Source organism: Chrysemys picta, chromosome 13 (genome assembly GCF_011386835.1).
Source record: "Chrysemys picta bellii isolate R12L10 chromosome 13, ASM1138683v2, whole genome shotgun sequence".
NCBI classification, from domain to species: domain Eukaryota; kingdom Metazoa; phylum Chordata; order Testudines; family Emydidae; genus Chrysemys; species Chrysemys picta.
Genome location: NC_088803.1, coordinates 8072806 through 8099137, shown reverse-complemented (window position 1 = coordinate 8099137; position 26332 = coordinate 8072806). Strand labels below are relative to the sequence as shown.

Here is a 26332-nt window from a genome sequence, read left to right as displayed (position 1 = left end):
CATGCACACACACACATACGCACACACTTACAAATGCACACATACATACATGCACGCACACACATACACACGTGTACCCATACGCATGGATGTTGGGATGTTGCGGTTTAGACTGTTTATTGTTTTGTATGATCTGTGCTCTCCTGTGCTTTATGCAATGAATGGTAAATGTGTTAGGCTCAGAGCAAAGTGTCCCTCTATATGTTAGATGATTCACCGCTGCTGAGTGTCTCTGGAGAGAGGTAAACTGTGACCAGGAGCTTCACGCCAGTCATGAACCATGACCCCGCCGCGCTAGGTGCTGTATAGACCCCGAACAAAAAGACAGTCTCTGCCTCGAAGAGCCGACAATCTAAGACAAAAGAAAACAGATGAAGACAGACAGGGGAGTACAAGGGAATAATGAGACCACACTATTCAGCAAGACAGCCACACACACCTCGAACCCTAACCCTAACCCATAACACAGTCATACCTGTATTAAAACAATATCCCCACATGTGCGCTTTGCATGGAGGCTGCTCGTTTGAGCTTCCGCATTCTACAAAGGAGATTATTGGCTTCTTACTACTCTGTGCAGTGAAGTGTCGCATTTACACTCATAGCTCTGGATTCAAAGAGGTACAACCCAACAACTCCTTCACTTACATGGACTTTTATATGCAACCTCAGGAATAAATTTCTACCCAGCGAAGATTATTTAAGTTGCCCTTTTTTAGGACTCCCCTTCTGCCCCCTGCTTAATATTGAGTCCAACAAGCCGTCTCTCTCTTTTTAAAGAGCAGATCTGCTCCAAAATGCGACTTTTTAACACTAGCCTCTTCTTAATTGTAGATCAGCCCCAGAGCTCCACTCAGGACCTGACCTGTCGCTGTCTAATGCATTGTGAGGTCACCTACCTGCAGGTCAAAGGGTGGGAAACTCATAGATTCATACATGAGACTTGATCAGTGTGTGTGTGTGTGTGTGTGTGTGTGTGTCCATGCTGTCACCTGCTGGAGGCAATGAGCCCTGCTCAGTGTGTGTGTGTGTGTGTGTGTGTGTGTGGGGTCGGGGGGGATCTGAAGAATCATACATTGTCAGGTCAGCAAGGAGCAGTTTGATCATCTCACCCGGCCTCCTGCATAACACGAGCCAGAGACCTGATCTGCATCAATTCCTGTTTGCAGAAGAGGAGATCTTCCAGTGAACCTCCCACTGCACCAAACCGCCCTCTACCCAACACCCCCTCCCAGTGCCTGCTGCCCTTGGAGGGTCCCCCAGCACCCCACATCCCAATCAGGCTGGCCCAGGGGAGAGCTCAGCTGGGGTATCCATGCACAGCCAGGGCCGAGGCATTAGCAGTGAAGAGGTGCTGGACACTGTCTGGTCCCGCTGTCCCTGGTCCCCTCAGGACCCAGCCCCCAATCCCCACAACCACGGCATCTACCGCAGCCCCACCACACCCCACTGCTACATGAGCCCCCTCTGGACCTGGGAGGAGGGGCAGAAGCTGCAGAGGGAGAACCCAGCTCCATTCATGCCATGGTGACTGTGATTAATCTCTGAACAAAAGTATTGCCAAGCTTAAAATGAACAAAGGTATTGTCAGTGTTAGACCTCAAACTTCCGCTTTGCAGAGGTGAAAAGGGCACGCTTTGCAGAAGTAAGCTAAGTCTTGTGGTCAAAACATGCTGCAAGCAGATAACACATTATGCTAACTCCTATAAGGTGACATAAGTTGTTCCCCCAGGCACAGCGTGTCTAACCCACATTTAAAACAATTGGCTACAAGGAAATAAGTAAACATAAATTATATGGTCAAAGCGACACGAGGAGATAAGTAAGCATAAATTATACAGCCAAAGTGACAACACTAACCACATTAAAGATTTGGCCGACCCTAATTGTTTGGCCTGTTTTAAGACACGGCCGACAGATCAGATAAAAAGTACGAAGGCTCGGGACTGTGTGTGTGTTTCAGTCATAAAGGAAACCTGACTCACACCCCCTGAACCAAAGGGACGTGCAGTTGTCGACTGTCTGTACCTGGCCAGTGCGGAAAACAGCGACTGAAGGGTAACATATTTTTGGACGAATGCAGGGTAAGTTTATGGAGTAAAGAAGTCTGGTTACTCGAGCTGAATTGATCTCAAGTTGTATCGATACGATAGTGTTAAGAATAGTAGTGAGTAGCTGATGAATAATAACTTTACATGTACTTGTGCTTGGCTTCAGTATAACTTGCCATTTATATTGATCCTTATTCAGTGCTGGTCTTTATTCTTGCTTCTCCTATTTTGTCTGTGTTGCCTTTAGAGTCGAAAGTCATTAAAAACCCTTTCTGAGGAATAATTAGTCATTTTAATTTTACTTATACGGGCACTATTCGACCTCATTACATCTGTTTTGGGTGTTGGGAAGTAGCGATCACCGAGGGCCAAATTAGGGTCCTGATGCATGTCCCCATCTTCCTTCATCTCTGCAGTGATGTCGGGGCTGTCTGCATTTCCTCCCCATCCCCCATCTGCTGCCCAGTCCCCTTTGTTGCCCCCCTCAGATCTCCTCCCCAGCTGGCGCTGAGCATAGATCCGCCATCTAGAGTGGGGAGGGAAGGGCTCCCCGTGTTCATCACCTGCCCGGCCCCTGGGGACACCAGCGAGAGGAGGTTTCACTTGTAAAAGGATGGAGCTGAGATTGGCCCCAGGGATGCAGGGTCTGAGATCAGCACTGTGGAACCTGGCACTGGCTCTATGAACATCTCTGTGCTCAGCATCCCACAGGCCAGTCCCAACCGAACTGGAGAATTCACATGCGGGTACGGGGAGAATGTGGGTGGGAGGTGGGTCCCGTCCACTAGGAGCTGGGCCTGGAATGTCACCATATCAGGTGAGGTGGCCCATGGGTGCTAAAGTCTCCCCAGATAAATTCACCCTTCTAACCCCACACACACTTCACAGGAGGAGCACCCAGAGCCCCTGACAGTCCAGCTAAGACAGGGCAGGTCACAGGGGTGTTGGAGGAGAGGGAAACACATAGAAGGGAAGGATCAGGGGTCGGTATCCACCAGTCTAAGAGAGAAGGGCTGTGGATGGGTTTGATGGCTCCTGAAATCCAGGGGAGTTTGTCACAAGTCCGAGAGGCAAAGACACATGGACATCATGTGTGTCACCATTAGCTGTGATGTTCACCTGCTGGTTCCACTTCTGATTCTCCTCTCTCTGTAGCTTGTAGCTTCCTTTGGGTCTGGGAGCTGGCAGTGGGTGGCTCCTTCTTCCTCACCAACAGCCTCATCTTCCTCGTCACCCACTGCTGCTTCTAGAGCCTGGTAAACAGCCCATCAGGCTGCATCTCCGAGTCTCCCAGCAAAGTGACCCACGTGGGCGGAAAACTCTCCCTACCATTCTCAGCCAGGAAGAGTTGATTGGTCCTGGGGAAATTTTGATCAGTGTGAAATCGACACAAGTTGATCTGGAGCTAGCATCATTGGCCTGCTGGGATAGAACTGAATCTATGATGGGATTTGAAAGCTGTTTAAACAGGCCCAAACTCAAGACTATACAAGTGTCACTTCACTGGTGCTGAGTTGCAGCCACCTCTGGGCTGGGCCATGGCAGATGTGTGAGAGCCACATGGCAACGCTGCTTAAGGGACAAGAGAGGGGGAAGCCTGACACCAACTGGGGCTTTAGGGGACATTTTTGGGAATCAGCTGGTCACAGAGGTGCCAGGGAAACAATAAAGAACGTGAGTGAAGAGGCAGCCAGATTTCCATCTGAAACGACAATACAGCTCCTGCAGCACAGCGCCCCCTAGCTCCACACTGGAGCAGTGGGATCACAACTGAGTCTGAATGGAGACCACGCCCTGCTTAGCCCCACACCAAACTCCCTGCAGCACAGCGCCCCCTAGCACCACCCTGGAGCAGTGGGATCACAACTGAGTCTGAGTGGAGACCACCCCCTGCTTAGCCCCACACCAAACTCTCTCTCCAGTCCCTGAGCTGAGCAGTGACTCTGCCTTCATCATTAAACGCTGGTTCTGCAGAGACCCCAGAGGAAACGTGGGGGATAGAAAAACTCCCCTCTCCCTTCCCCACATCCACCTGAGCTTCCTCATTTCTCTTTCACTTTGATGCTTTCTAGCTACTGCTAGGCAGGTCTGAAAGTCGGCTGATGGGTTCTCCCCCCCCTTGCACTTCTGTCCCCCAGATGGAGGATGTGGGGTGAATACTCTGATGGGAATGAGGGTCTTCGGGTTGAACCATTTGCATCAACAACCCTGCCTCATTCAATCCCCTCTCTGCACCCCACTCCCCCAGTGTGGAGAATGTGTGGCAGTGAGAGCCCAGCCCCAGAGCTTCCTAGCATGAACGTGTTACTGGTTGAGACTCCAACACCCCTCGGGAAGGAGGGGAGAGTCCAGCAGGGACCGGAGCCTGCTCATTCCTTGGTGTACCCAATCCCAGCTGTCCCCGGCTCCTCTCCTGTTCAGGTGGGTGGGTGTTGGGCTCAGCCACTGGGAGAGGATCCAGCCATGCTGTGCTGGGCCCAGCAGGTACTGGGGAGGGGGCTCTGTCCCCCTGGTTTACTGGAGAGCTCCCCCACGTATATCTGCCATGGGTTATTTCACAATCATGGGGCATGAGGCAGGAAGGTGGGGCTGGGTTGAAGCCTTGTGTCGGTGCCTCGTTCCCCATCTGCTCTTCCCCTCACTCTCTAGGGGTCTCCCCGCTATCTCTATTCCAGACTCCCTGCTGGCCCCCACACTCTCTCTGTGCCCCCCCCCACACACACACACTGTGTATCTGCTCGGCTCCCAGGCCTGTCCGAGGGATGAAATCCAGGTTTTCCAGCACTTGGGTGAAATCCCCAACCCCAATAACTGGGACGAGGTGGAAACCAAGGCTGAGCCGGGACCCTACTCCCGTGACTACGCCATATGACAGGCTCCAGCAGAGGCCATATCCTTGCTGAAAGACCCTCTCTCAATATCAGTTCTGCTCTTTGTATTTAGCCCCGGGGCCGACCTACATGATCTCTTACATCACACACAAGTCACACGGTACATTGGGTTGCAGGTCAATGCTGTACTGGGTGCAGTGTGGAGGCATCTATGGCTACAACTTCCTCTCCTCTCCTGGGGTGTGGTGCAGTGCTATGTCGGGGTGCAGTGATATATTGGGGTGTGGTGTTGTTGGTGTCACTAGGCATAGCTACCAGGTAACTCGGGAGAGTGGAAGGCCAAAAGTGCCGATGAAGCTCTTCTGCTCTGGGCCTGTCTGAACCACAGTGACTCCATCTTGTGAACTCTCACCTACTTCTGTGCTAACTGCTGACATGCTGAAGCAGAAATGTAAGGGTCAGCTTTTCTAGCAGGCAGCTGCTGTAAACAGGCCTTGCAAGGCCAAAAGATAAGCAGACGAATGGGAACTTTTCTAATTGTAACTGCTAGAGAAGGGAGGGGTGGGAGGGGTAAGAGGGAGGAACAGAACAAAAGCTTACACAGAAACTGCTTGGAATATAAAAGGGAAAATTTGTTTGTATTTGTTGCTCTGGATTTGAGACATGCTGGTCTCCTAGTGCCATTTCAGAGCTCTGAAATAAACTTGGCTTGCTTTCTCCCCTCGGTGTCTTTATTGGTGCCAAGCACACCGGGCAACGAACCCTGTTTGCCATCTCGAGACCCGATCTGGGCAGGCAACAGTGTGATGCCAGATTGGGGTGCAGGATCAGGTTGGGTTGCAGTGGAATTGCCGGGGGCAATTATTCCTCCTGTGGGATCCCTCCCTTGCTCCAGTTAGCCAGTAACAACCTTGTCCCCGGCATCTCCTCCTCCCAGCTTTGTGAGCCCTTTCTCCTGCAGTGAAATCTCACCTGTTGTCTTTTCCAGACACCCTGGTGGCCCCGAACCTGTCCCTGAGCCCCACACCCCCGCCAGCTGTACCTCTCCAGGGAGTCTGTTATGTTCATGTGTTCGGCTCCCCCTAGTGATCACACTGTTACAGGATTCCACTTCTTCAGAGCTGCTGGAAAGATTATTTCATCCGGTAACAGTGACACACACACCCTGAACTATATATTGCAAAAAGACACCGGATCATACCCCTGCGCGTATTGGGTAGAGCCATCAGGTGGCAGGATGAAATCTGTGGAGACTTCCACTGTTTCCATCAATGTGACATGTGAGTTCTGACCTATCCCTGGCTTCTCTTGGAGTTTGTACATTCTCGAGACACCCCATTTCTTTTGGGGAATCCAGGACCTGCAGCCAATGAGATGAATATCACACACACAGAGCAGGGCTGATTCTCTCCAACAGGGGGCAGCAGGGACAGACACACACACACCCAGCCACACACACGTACATAGATCTCTACTGAATGCCAGTCCCCCAAACCCCTTCCCTCACCTCCAGCTGAGCTCCCTTCCACAACATGCCCAGATGGACAGTGTGGGGTGACACAGACGATGGGAATGGGACTGTCAGGGTTGCATGAATGATCCTCCCAGTCTCAGCTTTCCACCTTCTGGCCACTTATAGTTGGAGAGAGAATGTGGAGATCTTGGTGGCTGTAAAACGACCAATAAACGTTCTCCCCATCCCCGCTCCTCAGCCACTTCTCCCTGGCAAAATCTACACCAGGGTTTATTTCCTAGAGCAGCCGGGAGCTGATCACCCACCTAGACACCACAGCGATTGGCATCCCAGGAACCCCACTGGTGGCAGATTGGATGTGTGGTTTGGACACTGAACTGGGTCTCAGTGGGTCTGGGTCCAATTTATACTGCTAGGTAGTGCCATGGTAGACATTATAGGAAGCCGTGAGCCAGATGTGTCTTGACAACTCAACAGTGCTCCAGGACTCGGAGAGGGTCCAGTTCCCAGTCTCGCCACAGACTCTCCCCGTGACCTTGGACCAGTCACTTCCCCTGGGGATCTCCAAGGAGACTAAGGGTGTTTGATGTCAAAATCCCATTGAAATTTGTTGGGGGCCTAAATCCTTTAAGCTCCTGATGAACTCTGGGCCTCAGTTTTCCCCATTAGAATGTGGATAATTCCTCCTCCTTCTCTTTCAGGGGTGGGGTTATGGCACATGCAAAATTTCCATGGCATACAAAGATGCCAGTGTGATAGGAGCCATTTTACCTCTGGATTTGGTCCTGGGGTGACTGCTGCTGGAATCCTGTGTCCAGTTCTGGTCTCCACCATTCAAGGATGGTGATAAATTGGAGAGGGGGCAGGGCAGGGTTAGGGATATGATTAAATGGTTGCAAAACCTGTCTTAGAGTGAGAAACTCCAGGGGCTCGAGCTGTTTAGTGTAACAGCGAGAAGGTTCCGATTTTGGGAATAGAAATTTGATAATCGACGGCTCTTCAATTGAACAGAAAAAGATCAAACGCAACCCAGAAGGCTGGGAGGTCTGTCCAGGTCTCATCTCTTCCCTCTTCTCCTCATCCCATCATGGCTTCTTTCTATGTATTGATCCCTCTGCCTCTGTTCTACATCACCTTCCGGCCACCACGCTCTCTCTGTACACCAGGAACACAGTTTATCTCCCAGGGGAGCCGGTTACCCTCACGGGCTCGGCTCCTGGGCGTGAGCTGTTTTCGGGATACAGATTCTTCTATCACGAAGGGTAGCAAGACCCCAGCGCAGTCCAACACCCAAATGAAGGCGCCCGGCTGGAGCTCACAGGTGAGAAGGGAAATGCTGGGAACTACACCTGTGCGTACTGGAGACGGGAATCCAATTTAGAGATCTCGTCTAGGAACAGCAGCTCCGTCTCCATCCCAGTGACAGGTGAGCTCCTGTTTTTCCTGTTTGATGGGAGAGTCTCTAGGGATTTGAAGCCCACCCTGTGACAGAGCCTCAGGTGCGGTGCTCTAGAGCCGCTCTGGAGCCGTGCCTGAGAGGGCCCCGTCCATGTGTCAGCCCCCGTAGGGTCACAGTCTCACTAGGGGCCATTTGGCTACAGCACCTCCTGGGACTGAACCTTGGAGCCTTCAGCACCCCTGGGTCACGCCTCGAGCTCCCCGCAGCGACACCACCTCATTGCACACCTGAGACAGACACTTGCACACCCAAAGGGAGCAACGCGCCCCCACCTTCCTTAAACTGCAGTGACTCTCAGCGAGTGCGGTAACAGCAGGAGGTTTATTGGCTATTTCGGAACCAGCGTAGAAAGTCCTTAGTTACCGTCGAGAACAGAAAGTTACAGCAAAGTCCATCTGGGTCAGTCCAGAGTCCAGAGTCCTCTGGCCCCTCTGCAGTCCCAGTCCCTGAGCGACTTCTCCTTCCCACAGCCCACACTTAGCAACCCCACCTGGCCCCTCCTCAGTCCTTTGTTCTTGTTACCAGGGAAACCTTGTCACCTGACCCTCCTCCTTAGCCCTTTGTTCTCCAGCTGGTCACAGCCCACTGCCTTCCTGCAGAGGGGGGGCCATCCATGAGGTGAGCAATTGGAGTGGCCATTGACTTCTTGGGCTCTTCATGGGCCTGGGGCCCCAAGCCCCAGGCCGCTAGCCATCAGCCACACCCGATATCTGGGTATCTGCAAAGAGGAAACAATCTTTTCCCACCACCTCATTAGCCATGCAGCACATAGGGGAAACTGAGGCATGCACCCTATTAATAAAAAATTGCCATATGGTCACCCCCCCCCCAACACCTCAGCTTTACTCCCTGCCTCTAGTCAGGGCCACTCCCTGCATCTCAGACACTCTGGGCACGGGGGTCCCACCTGATCAGCAGGTCTCTGCCAGCTTCAGGCTCTTTCTGCGCCTCCCCCCTGCCCCCCCCCCCACACACTGTATCTCCGAGGGGAGCCGCTCACCCTCATCTGCTCAGCTCCTAGGCCTGTCCGAGGGATGAAATCCAGGTTCTACCAGCACTTGGGTGAAATCTCCAACCCCAATAACTGGGACCAGATGGAAATCAAGGCTGAGCCAGGACCCTACTCCTGTGATTACGCAATACACCAGGCTCCAGGAGAGGCCATATCCATGCGGAGTGACCCTCTCTCAATAGCAGTGCTGGGTGAGGCCTCTTTCTTTTTGTGTTTAGCCCTGGGGCTGATCTACCTGATCTCCTACATCACACACAAGTCACACGGTACATTGGGTTGCAGGTCGATGCCGTACTGGGTGCAGTGTGGAGGTATCTAAGGCTGTAATGTCCTCTCCTATTGGGCTGCAGTAAGATCCTGAGGTGCGGGGCTATGTCGGGGTGCAGTGTTATATTGAGGTGTGGTGTGATGCTAGATTGGGGTGCAGGGTCAGATTGGGGTGCAGTGGGATTGCAAGGGGGCAACAATTCCTCTATGGGTATCCCCTCCCCCACACTTCTGTTGGCCAGTAACAACCTCCTCCCCGGCATCTCCTCCTCCCGGCTCCGTGAGCCCCTTCTCCTGCAGTGAAATCTCACCCGTTGTCTTTTCTGTTGGGATATTTTAGGGTTCCGTATAACAATGTGCTGACATGGTATTAGGGGACAAAGGCATATGTAGGCAATATTTTTGTTTCTAATACATAAGTTGCAAATTCTTCAGTATTTCTTTGTCTAAAATATAAGTTGCCAGATTCTTCCCATCTCTGTTGCTCATAAAGATTGATAAGGATGCGGCTGCAAAAGCTGCAGGAGAAATGCCTTTTGTGTAAAGAAGGTAAAAGGAATGTTATCTTCCCCCCCCTCCCTTTCCCAGCTACACAAACCAGCCCTGGCTTAGGGCCCCTTCCCCACCTCCCCTGAGAACTGCTAATGAGAAAGATTTATGGCAACAGAGTGTTGCAAAGAAATGTATCTTCCAAGTAAAAGTAACATGTGTAATGCTATCAGTAATTGATAGAGGTGGGTTTACTAACAAAGTGGGTGTTTTTATTACTTAATAAGGGTTTTGGGGTGTTGTAACGGATTTAGGCATTTACATACTAACTTAGACAAAAAAATGTGCTGTAACTAATTCAGTTCTTACTGAACAATTGGGTCCAGGGGAACAAGTATCGCAATAAAGAACCTTGCACTCAAATCCGTCTTTGGGTCAACCTTCTCCTTCTTCTAACATTTGCTAGACACCCTGGAGGCTCCCACCCTCTCCCTGAGCCCCCCGCGCCAGCTGTACCTCACCGGGGAGTCTGTTCGGCTCACGTGTTCGGCTCCCCGTGGAGATGAGGCAGTTACAGGATTTCAGTTCTACAAGTACAGGGGGAAGCAACATCTCACCTGATGTCTTATCCAGAAGGAGCAACTCCCGGACCAAAGACTTAAAATTGAAGCCAGAGCACTCCGGGTCGTACACCTGCCTGTACTGGATACGCCCATCCAGAAGGGAGATCCGATCTGTGCAGAGTGCCCCGGTCTCCATCTCTGTGAGAGGTGAGTGCTGTGCTTTCTCCAGCTTCCCTTGGTGCCTTTGCATTACGGAGACCCCCCATTTCCTGTGGGCAATCCAGAACCTGCAGGTTTCAGAGTAGCAGCCGTGTTAGTCTGTATCCGCAAAAAGAACAGGAGGACTTGTGGCACCTTAGAGACTAACAAATTTATTTGAGCATAAGCTTTCGTGGACTACAGCCCACTTCATCGGATCCTGTTCTTTTTCGGCAGCGCGCGCACACACACGCGCACACACACACACACACACACACACACACACACACACGTCTGCTGTATGAGTCAGTCCCTTCCCTAATGTGTTCAGCTGCCGGGGTGTCCACTGTGGCCCGGATCCAGTTCTTCAGGGACAACCAGAGAATTGACACCAAGGGATTGTTCTTACCTGGTTACAGTTACACTGATTTCATTCAGCTGTCAGGGGTGTCGGGATCGCATGCCAGTGCGTACACCTGTGATTACTGGAAGATGGAGTCTTGGCGACAGATCCCATCAGGGATAAGCCGACCCATCTCACTAGCAGTGACAGGTGAGACCCCCCCTGTCTCCTGCTGCTGCATCTCTCCTCCATGTACTGCATGAGATAGAGCCCAGTCACTCAGCTCCAGACAGGGCACCCACTGGGTCAGTTTCACCTCCGTCTCTGATCAGTATTACTCCCTGGGTCCTTGGGCACACTGGTAGTTTGGAGGTGCAGAGGGAGGGGTGCTGGCCGTGATATGGGGAGGGAGGGAGGGGAGCTTCCAGGCAACCAGTAAAAGTTGCTTCAGTTCATAGCAAGATTTGATCACCTGGGGTGTTTAACTGAAACCCAGATTTAGGGTCAGGACTGTAACATTCGTCAGTATCATAGAAACATCGATTCAGAGGCCAGAGGGAGCGACTGACCCCGGGCAGAACACCGGCCATGGAACAGCCCTGAATTAATCCTGCTTGGACTGGGGCAGCTCTGTTAGAAAAGACACCTCGTCCAGACTGAAAAATCACCAGTGATGGCGCATCCCTCTGCCCCCCTCTGGGTGCCGGGAGCCAGGACATAGGCGGTCTGGCCTGATTGTCTGAGCAGGGCCGGAACCGAGAACAAGGGAGGATCAAGGCTGAAATAAAATGGATGGGAGCGGAGCAGGAACAGGGCTGGATGTGAATTGCAGGAGCCAGGCAAAGAGCAGGGTCCCACGTGGCAGCAAGAGGTCACAGCTGCTCAGACGGCCCCCAGCCAGGTCATTTTCTGGCTTCAGTAGTGAGTGCCAGCCAATCAGCCTGATTCGCACAGCTGAGACAGAGACCACCTGTCCCTTAGCCCTGGTTCACACTGTGCAACCCAGTCTAGCCAGCAGATCCCACACCGTGAGGCCCGTCCTCCAGCTGGGTAACATGTGGGCACAGAGCAGTGTTGGGGTTCAGTGAGATACAGGGGTGCAGAGAGTTTCCCACAGAGAAGTCTCCATCCTCCTCTAATTCCTGAGATGAATGTAACAGCTGTGCCCAGCCAGAACACAGGCGCTCTGAGCTTCCCCAACGCAGTGCCAAACCGGGACACGAGTGCTGTGAGCTTCCCCACTGCAGTGCTCAACCGGGACACGAGCGCTGTGAACTTCCCCACAGCAGTGCCCAGCCAGAACACCAGTGCTGTGAGCTTCCCCACAGCAGTGCTCAGCCAGAACACAAGTGCTCTGAACTTCCCCACAGCATTTACTAGCTGGTGCCCAGTCTTTAGTGATCAGCTTGGACACCCCCTGCTTCGCAAGCCCACCACGGAGACAGGGGGTGAAGCTGGGGTGTTGGGCTGGGCTTCATATTCCCAGTCACCCTCCCACCAAACAGCAGGAAAAAGAGGGGCTCACCTGTCACTGTGATGGAGAAGGTGGCACTGTCTCTAGATAAGATCTCTCAACTGGATTCCATCTGCAGTACACACAGGTTCATGGCCCAACATTTCACTTTGCAACATTTGGGTTTTGATCCAAAACCACTTGCTTTGTAAACCTGGATACCCTGAAATGCTGGGCTACTGCAGCTCTGTCTGGATGCTCCCAGCCAGGAGACAAGCCAGTACTGAGTGTCTGTGTTATCAACAGGCCTGGTGTAGAAACTCCTACTCCAGCAGCCTGCTTGGTTCTTCCTGTCATGCTCTGGGCTTCCCCAGCCTTGGTTAGTGCTAGCCAAGGGACCCCAAACCCTCCCCCCCCCAAGACCTAAGTTCCCCCCAGACCGTCCACCCTGAAATGTGCAGCCCTCTCTTGGACCATCTACATAAATAACAAGAGTCGTTTGCTCCTTTAAAGAGACAATCCCGAGCTGCTCGCCACGTTAACTGGAGTTACCAGTGACTAACCAGTGAAGGATAGCTCGGGGAGGGATAGCTCAGTGGTTTGAGCATTGGCCTGCTAAACCCAGGGCTTGATGTTCAAGTCTTGAGGGGTCCATTTAGGGAACTGGGGCAAAAATCTGTCTTCAGCAGGGGGTTGGACTAGATGACCTCCTGAGATCCCTTCCAATCCTGATATTCTATGATTATAAACCCAACCCTGGGTTGGATTAGATTAAAATAAATCATGTTTATTAACAACAGGCCATGGGTTAAGTGATACCAAGTTACAGACGGTTACGAGTAAATCAAAGGGAGAGCACACAGCTGAAAGGCTCAAACTCAACGTAGCAAAGGACGGACTGCATTGAAGATGGTTTCACTCTCCAATTACGTTTGGTCAAGCCTGTCTGACTGGCTCTCGGTCAGTACCTTCCACCAAAGTGCGAGGTGCTGGTTTTCCTTGTCGTCTTGGGGGATGGTAACTTGGGAGTTTGCTGCCCCTCTCTCTATCGTCCAAGAGAGCATGTCTCGCTATATTCATTGACACTGCTTCAAGAAGCAGGAAGGTCTCCTGGGGGTGCCATCTCCAGCCCCCTGTGGATAGCTGAGTCATCACTTCCTCTCCTTGGTGGCTCGATGGCTTTGTTTACCAGACATGTCCTTCCTAATTGTCTTCTCACCAGTCACCCTGCTTCCTTTGTATTCAATCTCTGGGCAGACCTGGTTCCCCTTTGTTCAAAGGCAGGCTTTAAAACAGACTCGCAGAGGTCAGCCATATCTCCACCTGCGGTGTTCTCATATATACTCCACAGTGATATTATTGACCAGTGTGGTGGGAGTTTGAAATGATACCTTGCAAGACAGAGTTTGTACACACGACATTGCAGTCATGTGTAGGATCTGAATACAGGGGTGCCTGGGTCCTCACCGAGCAAGCAAACTCTGTGCTCAAGGGTTGTGCAGCTGTGAAACAGTGGCCATGCCCCACCCCAGATGCAGCTGTATTTTGGTTAGTTGTGTAAGCAGAGTCAGGATGAGCTCTACCCTGACATCTGGTGGTGAATTATGGCAAGTGTGGAAAAGAACTCCAGCGGCTGATCTTGTTTGCATAAGGCACACCCACCCCACCTAGCATGAGCCCATGGCAGCTCAAAATGGTCACTTTTGCTGCTGTGGGATCCCCAGTTTCTCTGTTATTGGGGCAGGAGGAATAAAGTGTTGTTACCCTGATTATGTGAATCAAGGCCAGTGGAACTATTTTATGACAGAGGGTCTCACCATCACCTAGGTAGCACTCGCTAGACAAGGGACATAGGTTCCAAAACACAGTGAAGTGAGAGAGGATGAGTACAGATGTTTGTATTTGATGGTATGGTTTTCTTTCTTTAAGGGTCTGAAAAATCTATTCTGCCACTTTCTCTTTCCATATTGAATAGCAGAACTAATTTTGATTCTATTGAGAGCCTAGTTATAGGTTGCTATGTGGAATTCACTTTGGCCCAATGCTGTATTAGCACTGGGACTTCCCTACTACAAACTGAAATCACTAAAAGCTGAAGTTACTAAGAGCTCAGATCACTGAGTGCTGTGTTAACTAGTGGGAGAGACTGAAGCTATATTGCTAAGTGGCTGGTGGAGCAGCTGGCAGAGTAGAGCAGTTTGTGAGACAGCTGGTGGAGCGGAGCAGTTTGTGGGACGGTTGGAGTGGCCCATGGAATGGTGAGCGGAGCGGAGCTGAGCAGTTTGCGGGGACAGCTGGAGGAGCTGGTAGGGTGGAGCAGTTCGTGCAGTGGCAGGAGCAGCTCACGGGACAGTTGGTGGAGTGGAGCGGCTCATGGTGAAGTCTGCAGCAGAACCCCATGGAGAGGCAGGCAGTCGGCCTCGGACCACGTAAGGTGCCCCTTAACACCCTGCGTGCCCCCTTCCCCCCCCCCATTTCCACCCAGGCTGGGGGGGCTAAAACCCTGCAGATAAACTTTAGAACTCTGGGGCTGCACTGACCAGAGGCAGAGACTTTTGGGTTGTTGGACTTTTGGGACTTTGGGTGATTTTGGGGTTGCTGGATTCAAGAACCAAAGGGAAAGGACACGGCCCAATTTGCTGGGGTGGGTCTTTGGCTCAGGGTTTGTGTTATGAAACCTGTTTGTGGTGTTTTTCCAATTTACTGCTGATGTCGTTTACCTCATGTTATTAAACGTTTTCTGCTACTCTCAGGCTCGGTGCTTGCAAGAGGGGAAGTATTGCCTCTTAGAGGCGCCCAGGGCGTGGTATGTAATTGTCCCAGGTCACTGGGTGGCGGCTTGAGCCGGTTTTGCATTGCATTATTGAAGGGGAACCCCTAGATACTGAACCCGGCCTTTGTTGCTGACAACTCAGGTGGGCAGAAGGGTTACAGTCGCTAAAGCATTCATGATGCCTAAAGCCCTTTCAGATCCTGGGGAGGTTTCTCAGATCTCACTCTTAGACTTTCCACCAGAACCTTCCTCCCCCCAGGCTGAAATTCAAGGGGAGCGATTGCAGCCCAAATGGGCTTCTTTGTGGAGACAATGCAAGGCACAGAATGAAGGGACCCCTTCCCAGAACACGCCAGTTACCTGGATCTAGAAGCAGCAGTGGGAGACAAGGAAGATGAGGCCACTGATGAGGAAAAAGGAGCCACCCACCACCAGCTTCTGTACCCACAGGAAGCTTGGAGCTGAAGGGAGCGGAAAATCATGAGAGGATCCGGCAGGTGAACATCACTGCTGAGCGTGTTGCACATGATGTCCCTGTGTGGGGTTAGGAGGGTGAATTTGTCTGGAGAGATGTTAGGAACCAAAAGCTGCCTCACCTGTCTCTGTGATGTTCCTGGTGACAGTCACGGCCTGGCTCCTGGGGGATGGGATACATCTCCCGCCCACATTCTCCACATACCCACAGGTGAATTTCCCGGGGTTGTTGGAACTGGCCTGCGGGATGCTGAGCACAGAGACATTCACAGAGCCACTGCCGAGCTCTGTGGTGCTGATCTCAGACACCATTTCCCCAGGGATGATCTCGGCTCCATTCTTGTAGAAATGAAATCTCCGTTCACCAGCATCCCCAGGGGCCGTGCAGGTGATCAAGACGGGGAGCCCTTCGCTCACCACACTGGACAGGGGATCCATGCTCAGAACCGGCTGGGGAGGGGGATTTGTGGGGAGCACCAAAGGGGAGGGCTCAGCTGGGACATGGCAGTGGGGAGTGTGGAGATGGTGCCCAGAATTCAGAGCTGACTTGTGGTCTGTCTCCACAGCTTCTTGCTTCACCTCAGGATCCTGAGGGGCTCCCCACAGAAATGAGCAAGAGCTGGGTGAGGGGCTGGGGATTGCGTCCTTCAGACATAACATGGAGCTGGGAAGTGGGGTCAGAAGGCAGCCAGGGTCACCAGGAGATGCCTAATTTTCTGTCACCTCTCTGTTACTAATGCCCCAGCGCCTGATATTTATGGAGCCCTCTGCAGATAGGGAGGGCCTAGAGCATCTGGCAATCACACCCCCTGCGGCCAGACTGGCTGAGGGTTCGATGATCCTGCTGGTTTCTTCCATCCCAGAGGGTAGATGTGCAAAGCAGACATATTGAATGCACAGATCTATGTCTACTGGGCAGCTGTTCTTGGCCATGTTGAGCGGCCATACGTTGTGCTGCTCTCTGAAGGGCGGCCATATTGGAAATCAAGTGGCCACAGTGGGTAGATTTGTCCTTGGCTGTGTTGAGCACTCATGTTTTATGGCTGTGTTGACCTCTGTATAGCGGCCATGTTGCTGATTGGGTGGGCATGTAGGGCAGGGAGGAGGTCATTTTCTCACCTGTGCAGCTATGTTGGGTGTGACTTTTGTGTCGTGAGGCTTGTCAGGAACATGAAAGAGCAAAGAGGGGGCAGAAAAGGAGGGGAATAAAAGGAGCAGATGTTAATTCAAAGGCTGGAGTCCAGCATAGAAGGAGGGAGAGAGGATAATAATCAGAAGTAGGAGTAGGGGCCAGAGGGAAGTAAGCGCTGGTTAGGCTCTACTTCTCTGGCCTGTGTAATGCCGGAGGCCCAGGGCCGGTGCAACCACTAGGTGAATTAGGAGGTCGCCTTGTGCGCCAAGTGGTTGTGGGCGTGAAAAAGCGGTGCCCTGGCTCGGCAGGGAGGAGCCGCCTTCTGGAGGCACTGGAGAGCCAGAGCGTCGGCTTGTGGGGGTGGCGAGCTCCAGCCATGGAGCAGCCCTGCAAAGGCGGCGGTGCCACTAGCGGGGAGCAGCCACGCCCCCCACCCCTCCTGCCCAGGCTGCGGCCCACCCACCCCGGGGGCTCCTGCAGGCTGCAGCAGATGCATGCGGGCGCCAGCCGCCATGTGCCCCCCGGCTCCTCCCTCACCGTGCTCAGGCTCTGCGGCTCCCCGGGCATGTGAGCTGTCGCCGGGGCGCGGGGCCCTGAGCCTGCTCCGGAAGGGGTAGTGGTGGTGGCGGCTCACACACCCATCAGTACATCATCAGTACACGGCAGGGCCGGCTCCAGCTTTTTTGCCACCCCAAGTGGCAAAGCCAAAAAAAAAAAAAAGATAAAGCCGCGATCAGCGGCACTTCGGCGGCAGCTCTACCGCGCCGCTTCATTCTTCGGCAGCAATTCGGCGGCAGCTCTACCGCACCGCTTCATTCTTCGGCAGCAATTCGGCGGCAGCTCTACCGCACCGCTTCATTCTTCGGCAGCAATTCGGCGGCGGGTCCATCCCTCCCTCTAGGGACCCACCACTGAATTGCTGCCGAAGAGCCGGACGGACCACCCCTTTCCATTGGCCGCCCCAAGCACCTGCTTCCTGCGCTGGTGCCTGGAGCCGGCCCTGGTACACGGTTGTCTGCTGTCGGGGAATGTCCAGCAGGGAGCTGTTGCAGCTGATCATTTCAAGGCACCCAGGGTTACAGGGCAGGCGGTTTTGGATCAAACCCCAACGTGACACTCAGCGCTTCCATGCAACCCCCTTGCTGTTGGCATAGCGGCTTTTGCACAGTCAGTGACCAGTGATCCCAGCCAACATAGACTTATCCACCCTCCCCTAGCGTCAGACTAAGTGATTGGGCAACAAAATGGCAAATAAAATTTAATGTGGATAAACGGAAAGTAATGCACCTTGGAAAAAATAACCCCAACTATACATACAATATGATGGGGCCTAATTTAATTACAACGAGTCAGGAAAAAGATCTTGGAGTTATTGTGGAGAGTTCTCTGAAAACGTCCACGCAGTGTACAGAGGTGGTCAAAAAAGCAAACAGGATGTTAAGAATCATTAAAAAGGGGATAGAGAATAAGACTGAGAATATATTATTGCCCTTATATAAATCGATGGTACGCCCTCATCTCGAATACTGCATACAGATGTGGTCTCCTCATCTCAAAAAAGATATACTGGCACTAGAAAAGGTTCAGAAAAGGGCAACTAAAATGATTAGGTGTTTAGAACGGGTCCCATATGAGGAGAGATTAAAGAGGCTAGGACTTTCCAGCTTGGAAATAAGGAGACTAAGGTGGGATATGATAGAGGTATATAAAATCATGAGTGATGTGGAGAAAGTAGATAAGGAAAAGTTATTTACTTATTCCCATAATACAAGAACTAGGGGCCACCAAATGAAATTAATGGGCAGCGGGTTCAAAACAAATAAAAGGAAGTTCTTCTTCACGCGGCGCATGGTCAACTTGTGGAACTCCTTACCTGAGGAGGTTGTGAAGGCTAGGACTATAACAGCGTTTAAAAGAGAACTGGATAAAGTCATGGAGGTTAAGTCCATTAATGGCTATTAGCCAGGATGGGTAAGGAATGGTGTCCCTAGTCTCTGTTTGCCAGAGGGTGGAGATGGATGGCAGGAGAGAGATCACTTGATTATTGCCTGTTAGGTTCACTCCCTCTGGGGCACCTGGTGTTGGCCACTGTCGGTAGACAGGATACTGGGCAAGATGGACCTTTGGTCTGACCCAGCATGGCCGTTCTTATGTTCTTATGTTAAGACACAGGAGCTGTTGTACAAAGACACAGGACCTATATCCATGAGCTCAACAGAGCAAGATTTATGTGCCCAGTTGAAGTGGACGTGGGAATTTTGGGGACAAGAACTGTGCATGTGAAGAATGGGTATTTAACAACCAGGCATGTCATTAGCATCTATGGACACTTTCCACGAGATGACAAATCCAGCAGCACAATGCACCACAAGGAGACACTCACACCCCTTCCTGAAGCACAGCGCCCCCTGGCAGCACACAGGATATGGCAGCCAGCACTGCCTGCCAGTGGAGAGCGCCCCCTGCTGATCCCCTGTCCTGCTCCCTGCAGCATGGCGCCCACAGGGCAATGAACTGAACACGGTTGGGGTCACCCAATCTTGCTGAGAATGAGAGATCAGAGTGAATCACAGCTCACGAGGCAGGACGTGGTGTGAAATGGAGCCCGGAGCGTTGATGACCCTGCATTGCTCCTGGCGTTTGTGTCCTCCAGGATCTACAAGATGCTCCCAGGAAGTGCCCACACGGCTGTAGGACAACAGTGAAATTCTCTGGCACCCTCCATCTCTGAGGCACTCCATTTGTTTTGCTGAAGGTTCATGCTGGAGAGTTTTCTATAGTTCCGACTCAAAAGGGGGAGAGATGTGACGAAGCAGGAGGGTTTCTTTTTTTCCACTGGTTTGCATGCAGAGGGTGTGGGACTCAGTTTCCCTGTGTGTTACTGGTTTAGCAAGGTGGTGGGAGACGGAGTTTGTTGTTACAGAGGGCCAGTGGTGGCAGTAGGGACCCTGGACCAGGGCCTGGAGAATGGATACCCCAGCGACTGGTGACCCTGGTGACTGGGAGGCTCAGCTCAGAAGTCACAGCTGGTTCTGGCCAGTGGGAGGACAATGGCTGCGGAGAGAGGACCCCAGTGACCCGACCAGCTGGTTCGAGCCAGTGGGGAAACAGGATGGATGAGAGGAGAGGCTGAGAGGAGAGGAGGCCCAGGTGACCTGTTTACCTTGGACAAAAGACAAAGAACAGAGATGGGGCTTAGGGGAAAGTGATATCGGATGCCCAGCTGGAAGGAGAGGGCTTCTGGACTGGGGAGAGAGAGCAGCCAGAGGCCCCCTGGATGCAGGAGAGACCTAGCTGTGCTGTGCTGAGGGTTGCTAGGCCCGAGGACCTGGATAGTTTCCTATACTGTGTTCAGACATTCAATAAACGCTTCTGCTTTACGCCAGCTGAGAGTCACTCCAGTCAAGAGACCAGGGTTGCATTGCTCCCTCTGGCCATGGAGGCCCCGGGGGGCCAGAGCGTGGACTCCCTGAGGGGGCGTAGGCGAGCGAAACGCTTGTTGAAGTTTCAGACAGCTGTGGTTCCAGGAGGCAGAGAGGCCTACAGCTTAACCCCCGAGAGACAGAGTGGCTCCCCGAGAAGGGCTGTGGCTCTGAAGGGTTTTCCCCCCAGGGACTGTACGGAGTCTAGAGAGCACGAGTCCTGTGAGTCCATGGCAGAGGCACAGAACCTCTAAATGTTAGTTTAAAACACACCCCAAGGCCACAGCAGGACCAGGGGGCTGGTTTTAGAGCCATTGCCATGAATGAGCGAGATCCCCAGGTGGGGTCATTGTTACATAGCTCCACCGGAGTCAATGAGGCCAGATCCCAGCTGGGGTCAATGGGACGTAGCTCCACTGGACTCATAGGGGAAGATCCCCAGCTGATGTAAACCAGGTTAACTCACCTTAGGTTCCTTTAGCCCCGCTGAGTCCCTAGCCCACACCTGGAGGTATCAGTTACCTGGGGCTGTTGCTATAGCCCTCCCCAACAGTGTCAGCCATGTGAAAAGGCCAGCTCCCCTCCGCATGCCCTGCGCATAAGGAACCATCTGGGGAAGTGAGGAAACAGATTGACAGAGCAAGACGGGTACCCAGAAATCACCTACTACAGGACAGGCCCAACAAGGACAATAACAGAACACCACTGGCCATCACATACAGCCCCCAGCTAAAACCTCTCCAGGGCATTATCCACGATCTACAACCTATCCTGGAAAGTGATCCCTCACTCTCACAGACCTTGGGAGGCAGGCCAGTCCTTGCTTACAGACAGCCCCCCCAACCTGAAGAAAATACTCATCAGCAACTACACACCACACCACAGAAACACCAGCCCAGGAACCAATCCCTGTAGCAAACCTCGTTGCCTACTCTGTCCCCATATCTACTCTGGCGACACCATCAGAGGACCCAACCACATCAGCCACACCATCAAGGGCTCATTCACCTGCACATCCACTAATGTTATATATGCCATCATGTGCCAGCAATGCCCCTCTGCCATGTACATCGGCCAAACCAGCCAGTCCCTCCGCAAAAGAATAAATGGACACAAATCGGACATCAGGATTGGTAACATACAAAAGCCAGTAAGTGAACACTTGAATCTCCCTGGTCATTCTATTACAGATTTAAAAGTCACTATCATTGATCAAAATAACTTCAGAAACAGACTTCAAAGAGAAACAGCAGAACTAAAATTCATTTGCAAATTTAACACCATTAATCTGGGCTTGAATAGGGACTGGGAGTGGCTGGCTCATTACAGAAGCAGCTTTTCCTCTCCTGGAATTGACACCTCCTCATCCATTATTGGGAGTGGACTAAATCCACCCTGATTGAATTGGCCCTGTCAACACTGGTTCTCCACTTGCGAAGTAACTCCCTGCTCTCCATGTGTCAGTATGTAATGCCTGCATCTGTAACTTTCACTCTATGCATCTGAAGAAGTGACGTTTTTACCCACGAAAGCTTATGCCCAAATAAATCTGTTAGTCTTTAAGGTGCCACCAGACTCCTTGTTGTTTTTGTAGATACAGACTAACGCGGCTACCCCCGATACTTGATAAGGAACCAGTGTCTCTCCAGTCCCTGAGCTGAGCGGTGACCACACGTGAGGCTGTGACTTCCTCTGCCTTCGTCAGAGAGGAGGAGCCCGTTCCCCTCCCTGCGTCCAGACGGGTCCAGTGGCTGAGCTAAGAGCCCAGCTCCGAGCCCAGAGCGACCAGCTCAGCATGGCGCTAACTCTCCTTCTGCCTCTGCTGGGTAAGTCACTTCCCTCGGTCCACATCCCTCCCTCTGTCAGTCTGCCTGGTGATCCTCCCACCCACGTCCCTCCATCCCTCTACACCCTTCATTCTCTCCCCAGAGCTCTCACCCCCGCTCTTCTCTTCTCTTCCTTTCCAGCCTCTCTCCAGATGCTCCCCAGGCCGGTGTCCCCTCAAGGTAACAATGTCTTCTGTCCTTGCTGAGATGCTCGCAGTGGGGGTGGGGTCTTGGACAATAGGGGTGGTGGCACGGATCCCCCTCCTCTCGCACTGTGATGTTTGGCATTCCAAAGAAGGGGGGATCCCCGGGTGCCCTCATGTCATCCACTGAGTGGGTCAGGCTGCCCCATTCACAGGTGTCTCCTGTGGAACCTGCAGCAGCCGCAGCTCCACTTCAGAGCCACATCCATGGGGGTGGGAGAGCGACCTCAGCTCATGGCTGCTTGTGGGGGTCCATGTGGTGGGTCCCAGCACAGGCTGTAGTGAAGAAGATCCCCCGTCCCCATGGGCTCTACTCAGCCCCTCATTGGCAACCTCAGCGGAGAGAGCGAGGGCTGGACGGGCTGTGGAGACTGAGCACCCAGCTCCCCATTACACTGAGTGCCCCGCAGGCAGGGGTCCATAGGGGTGGGGCTGTGTGGAGGTGGGAGCTCTCCCTACCCCAGCTCTGGGCTCCCACACAGGGCTCAGGGTCAGGGGGCAGAGACCCAGCACCGCCCAGCAGAACATTAACAGCAGGGTCTGCAGAGACCCCAGAGGAAATGCGGTGGGTAGAAAAACTTCCCCCCTCCCTTCCCCTCATCCGCCTGAGCTTCCTCATTTCTCTCTCTCTTTGAAGCCTTCTAGCTACAGCTCGGCAGGTCTCATGGCCGGCTGATGGGTCCTTCCCGCTATTCTTCCCCTCCCCCCAGATAGAGAACTTGGGGTGAATATTTGCATTTACAACCATGCCCCCATTTGAACCCCCTTTCTCCAGGAGGGAGATTGGGGGATCTTCAGGTGCCCCAGGTGGATTAAGGACCCTTCTATGCTCATCATCTCCTCACCCGCTCCCCCAGGATGGACACAGAGGGGGTCCTGGTGCTCCCCAGGCACATGAAGAACCCTTCCCCCCCGGCTCTGCTGCTCATGCCCCTAATCCCTGGTGAGAAAGACAGATTCTCTCCTTGGCTCCTGCCCTTTTCCCTGAATTGCTCCTTGCAACAGTCTAGTCCCATCCGCCCTGTCATCTCCTCCGTGCACAGAATGGTGGAGCAGCAGATTTGGGGTCAGTGGGAGGATATGGGGGGAGCAGGCTGTGGGATGGGGGGTGTTAAGTTTCACAGATGGGGGGAGCTGGAATTTGCCCAGCCACACAAAGAGTGGGTCCATGTTATAGTGAGAGACTCCAGGAGCTGGATGTGTTTAGTGTAACAAAGAGAAGGTTAAGAGGGAGTTGATCACAGTCTAGCAGTTCATACATGGGAACAGAAATTGGGCAATCGACAGACAAAGATCTAACACGACCCAGTGCCTGGAAGCTGGACCTAGACAAATTCAGGCAGGAAATAAGGTGCAGATTTTAGCAGTGAGGGGAATTCACCACTGGGACAGTTCCCCAGGGGTCGTGGTGGATTCTCCAGCGCTGGCAACTTCTGAATCAAGCCTGAGGGCTTGTCTACACTTGCAAGTGAGAGCACATTAAAGCAGCCCTGGGTGCCCTAACTCCCGATATGTCCACACTGGCAAGGCACATAGAGGGCCTGGACTCTGCAGCTGGAGAGCTCCTGGTAATCCACCTCTACGAGAAGCATAAAGCTTGCTGAGCCCTGACTGAAATGCCCATGTGTCAGTGTGAACGAGGTGTTGCATTACTGCGCTGTGATTGGCCTCCGGAAACGTCCCATAATCCCCTCAAGTCAAGTGGCCACTCTTCCCATTGTTTTGAAAGCTCTGTTTCTGACAGCCCACATGCTTACCGGCTCCACGACAAAGCAACCGTTAGTGTGGAATGCTCTTGTTGTGAGTGTGTATGAGGGGGAGGAGGGGGTCTGCTGCTGTCTGAACTTACAAGACAGCATGCTGACACACTCTCAGCCCCCCAAACCACACTGTCTCTCCCCCCACATACACACAACACACTGCCTGTCACACTCCACCCTCCGCACAACCACCATTTGAGAAGCACGTTGCAGCCACTTGCACGCTGGGATAGCTACCACAATGCATGGCTCTCTGTGGCCATTGCAAGAGCTGCTAATGTGGCCACACCAGTGCGCTTGCAGCTGACAGTGTAAACACACGTCAGTGTTTTCCCTGCTGTGGTTTCTGAAGGCTGGTTTAACTCTCAGCACTCTACATCTACAAGTGTAGCCATGCCCTAAATGTTTCTCTCAGAGATCTGCTCTAGGTCACATAGGAATCAATTCAGGGAAGTCCTAGGGCTTGGGTGACACAGGGGGTCAGACTCCATGATCACAAGGGTCCATTCTGGTCTTGGGATCTATGGAAAGATCCCCGACAGAGAGAGAGGGGCCGTGGTTTATTTGCCGTGGTGTATTTCTCAGCATGGGGGGTGGGTGCCGTGCAGTCAGATGAGCCTGGTTTGTGATCATGTCTGTCCAGGACTCATCTCTTCCCCCCTTCTCCAATCTCCTCATTCCGTTGTGGCCTCTCCCTCTCCACTGACCCCTCTGCCTCTGTTCCAGCTCACCCACTGGCCTACATGGTCTCTCCGGACCACGGGTACACAGTGCATCTCCCAGAGGAGTGTGCTACCCTCAGGTGCTTGGTTCTTCGGCATGAGCAGGTTTCGGGATACGGATTCTTCTATCAAAAAGGGGAGCAGGGTCCCAGTGCAGTCCTCAGCACTAATGCAGGAGCCAGGCTGGAGCTTTGTTCTCTAGTTGGTCAATGCTGGCTGCCTTCCTGCAGAGGGTGGGCCATCCATGGTCATTAGTTGCAAGGCAACAAATGTCCAGGCAGTTGGAGTGATCACTGTCTTCTCGAGCTCTCCATGGGAATGGGGCCCCAAGACCCAGGCCGCTAGGCATTACTCACACCCAGATCTCTGCGTCTCTGCAAAGACTAAACAACGTTTTCCCTCTACCTAGTTAGCCATGCACCACATAGGGGAAACTGAGACATGCACAGTAATCATAGGAAATATTATGGAAAATCCCCATATGGTCACACACCGCAACATGTCAGCTTCACTCCATCTCTGGTCAGGGCCACTCCCCTCATCTCAGACATTCCGTGATGGGCAGAGGTGTCCCACCTGATCAACAAAAAATGGGCACTGCTACAGGGAAGCTTACAACGCTGGGGTCCCAGGTGGACACTGCTGTGGGGAGGCACACAGTGCTAGGGACACAGCTGGGCACTGTCAGGGCCACCCACTGTAAATCTTCAGCCCTGCAGCTGCCTGGATTCCTCGGTCATGGTTTCTCTCGAGAGAGGGATTGGTTTCTATCATGTTACAATAACCCACTCCTGGCGCCAATGTGCCAGGATCCCCTACTGCCACGTGTATCGGAGGGGAAGGTGCTCCGCTGAGGTGCTTGGCACCTGGCAGCAAAAAAAAAACAATAGGATACAAAGTTCCTCTATCAGGTCAGGATTTGGTCTGTGAAGGGCTCCCTGGTCCCAGTGGAGTGGCCGGCTGATGCTCACAGCTGAGACAGAGACCACCTGTCCCGTACCCCTGCTGTGCACTGGGCAACCCAATAAAGCCAGTGGATCCCACAGGAGAGAGGCTTTCTCTCCTTCTGGGTAACATGTGGGCACAGTGCAGGGTTGGGGTTCAGTGACGTACAGGGATGCAGGGTGTTTCCCACAGAGAAATCTCAATACCCCTGTAATTTCTGAGATGAATTTCACCCTAAAGTCCCAGGTCCTTCCAGAGATCCCTGCTGGGTGTGACTCTTCTTCTGTATCTAACATTGACCCCTCTTTTCCAGGCCCCTCTGTGGCCCCAACCCTCTCCCTGAGCCCTGATCTCCCTGGGTACCTCTCCGGAGAGCCTGTTCTTCTCACACACGGGGCTGACCCTGGGGTCACTAACTTGCAGGATTCCAATGTGACGAGCTCTGCAGCTCCTGTTACCCCTTTTTGTGCCAGTGCGGGGTCAAAACCTAACACACGGGGTCAGGGTTTGGGGATTGGAAACCCTCCCCAGTCCCGTCAGCCCCTGTCTGTGCAAAGGCTCCCTGAGCCACCGCAGAACCTCCAGACATTAGTTTAAAACACACCAAGGGCCCATTTGGACCAGGGGGCTGGTATCAGAGTCTTTGCCGTGAATGAGCGAGATCCCAGTTGGTGAGACTCAGCAACACCTCCAAAGGAGCCTATAGGTACAGCCAGCCCAACGGAAAAACGCTGTAGTTCCATTATAGTCAAGGGGGCCACATCCTCAGCTGGTGTCAATCGGCCGTAGCTCCATTCAGTCTGTGGCACAGACCCCAGCTGGTGTGTGTGATGGTCCCTGGCGGTACCCAGGGCTGTGAGGCACATCGCTACCACCTGCACTTAGCGTGAGGAAGCCTGGTCTGTGGCTGCTGGGGGCAGCTCCCTGACACCCCC

At 52.8% G+C, this 26332-nt stretch overlaps 1 protein-coding gene across 1 annotated transcript in view; it reads left to right on the top strand.

The window, feature by feature from the left end:
- The window catches only part of LOC135975479 (uncharacterized), a 500168-nt gene that overhangs the window by 407212 nt on the left and 66624 nt on the right, over positions 1-26332 (top strand). The gene's annotated exons all lie outside the window — the stretch shown is intronic.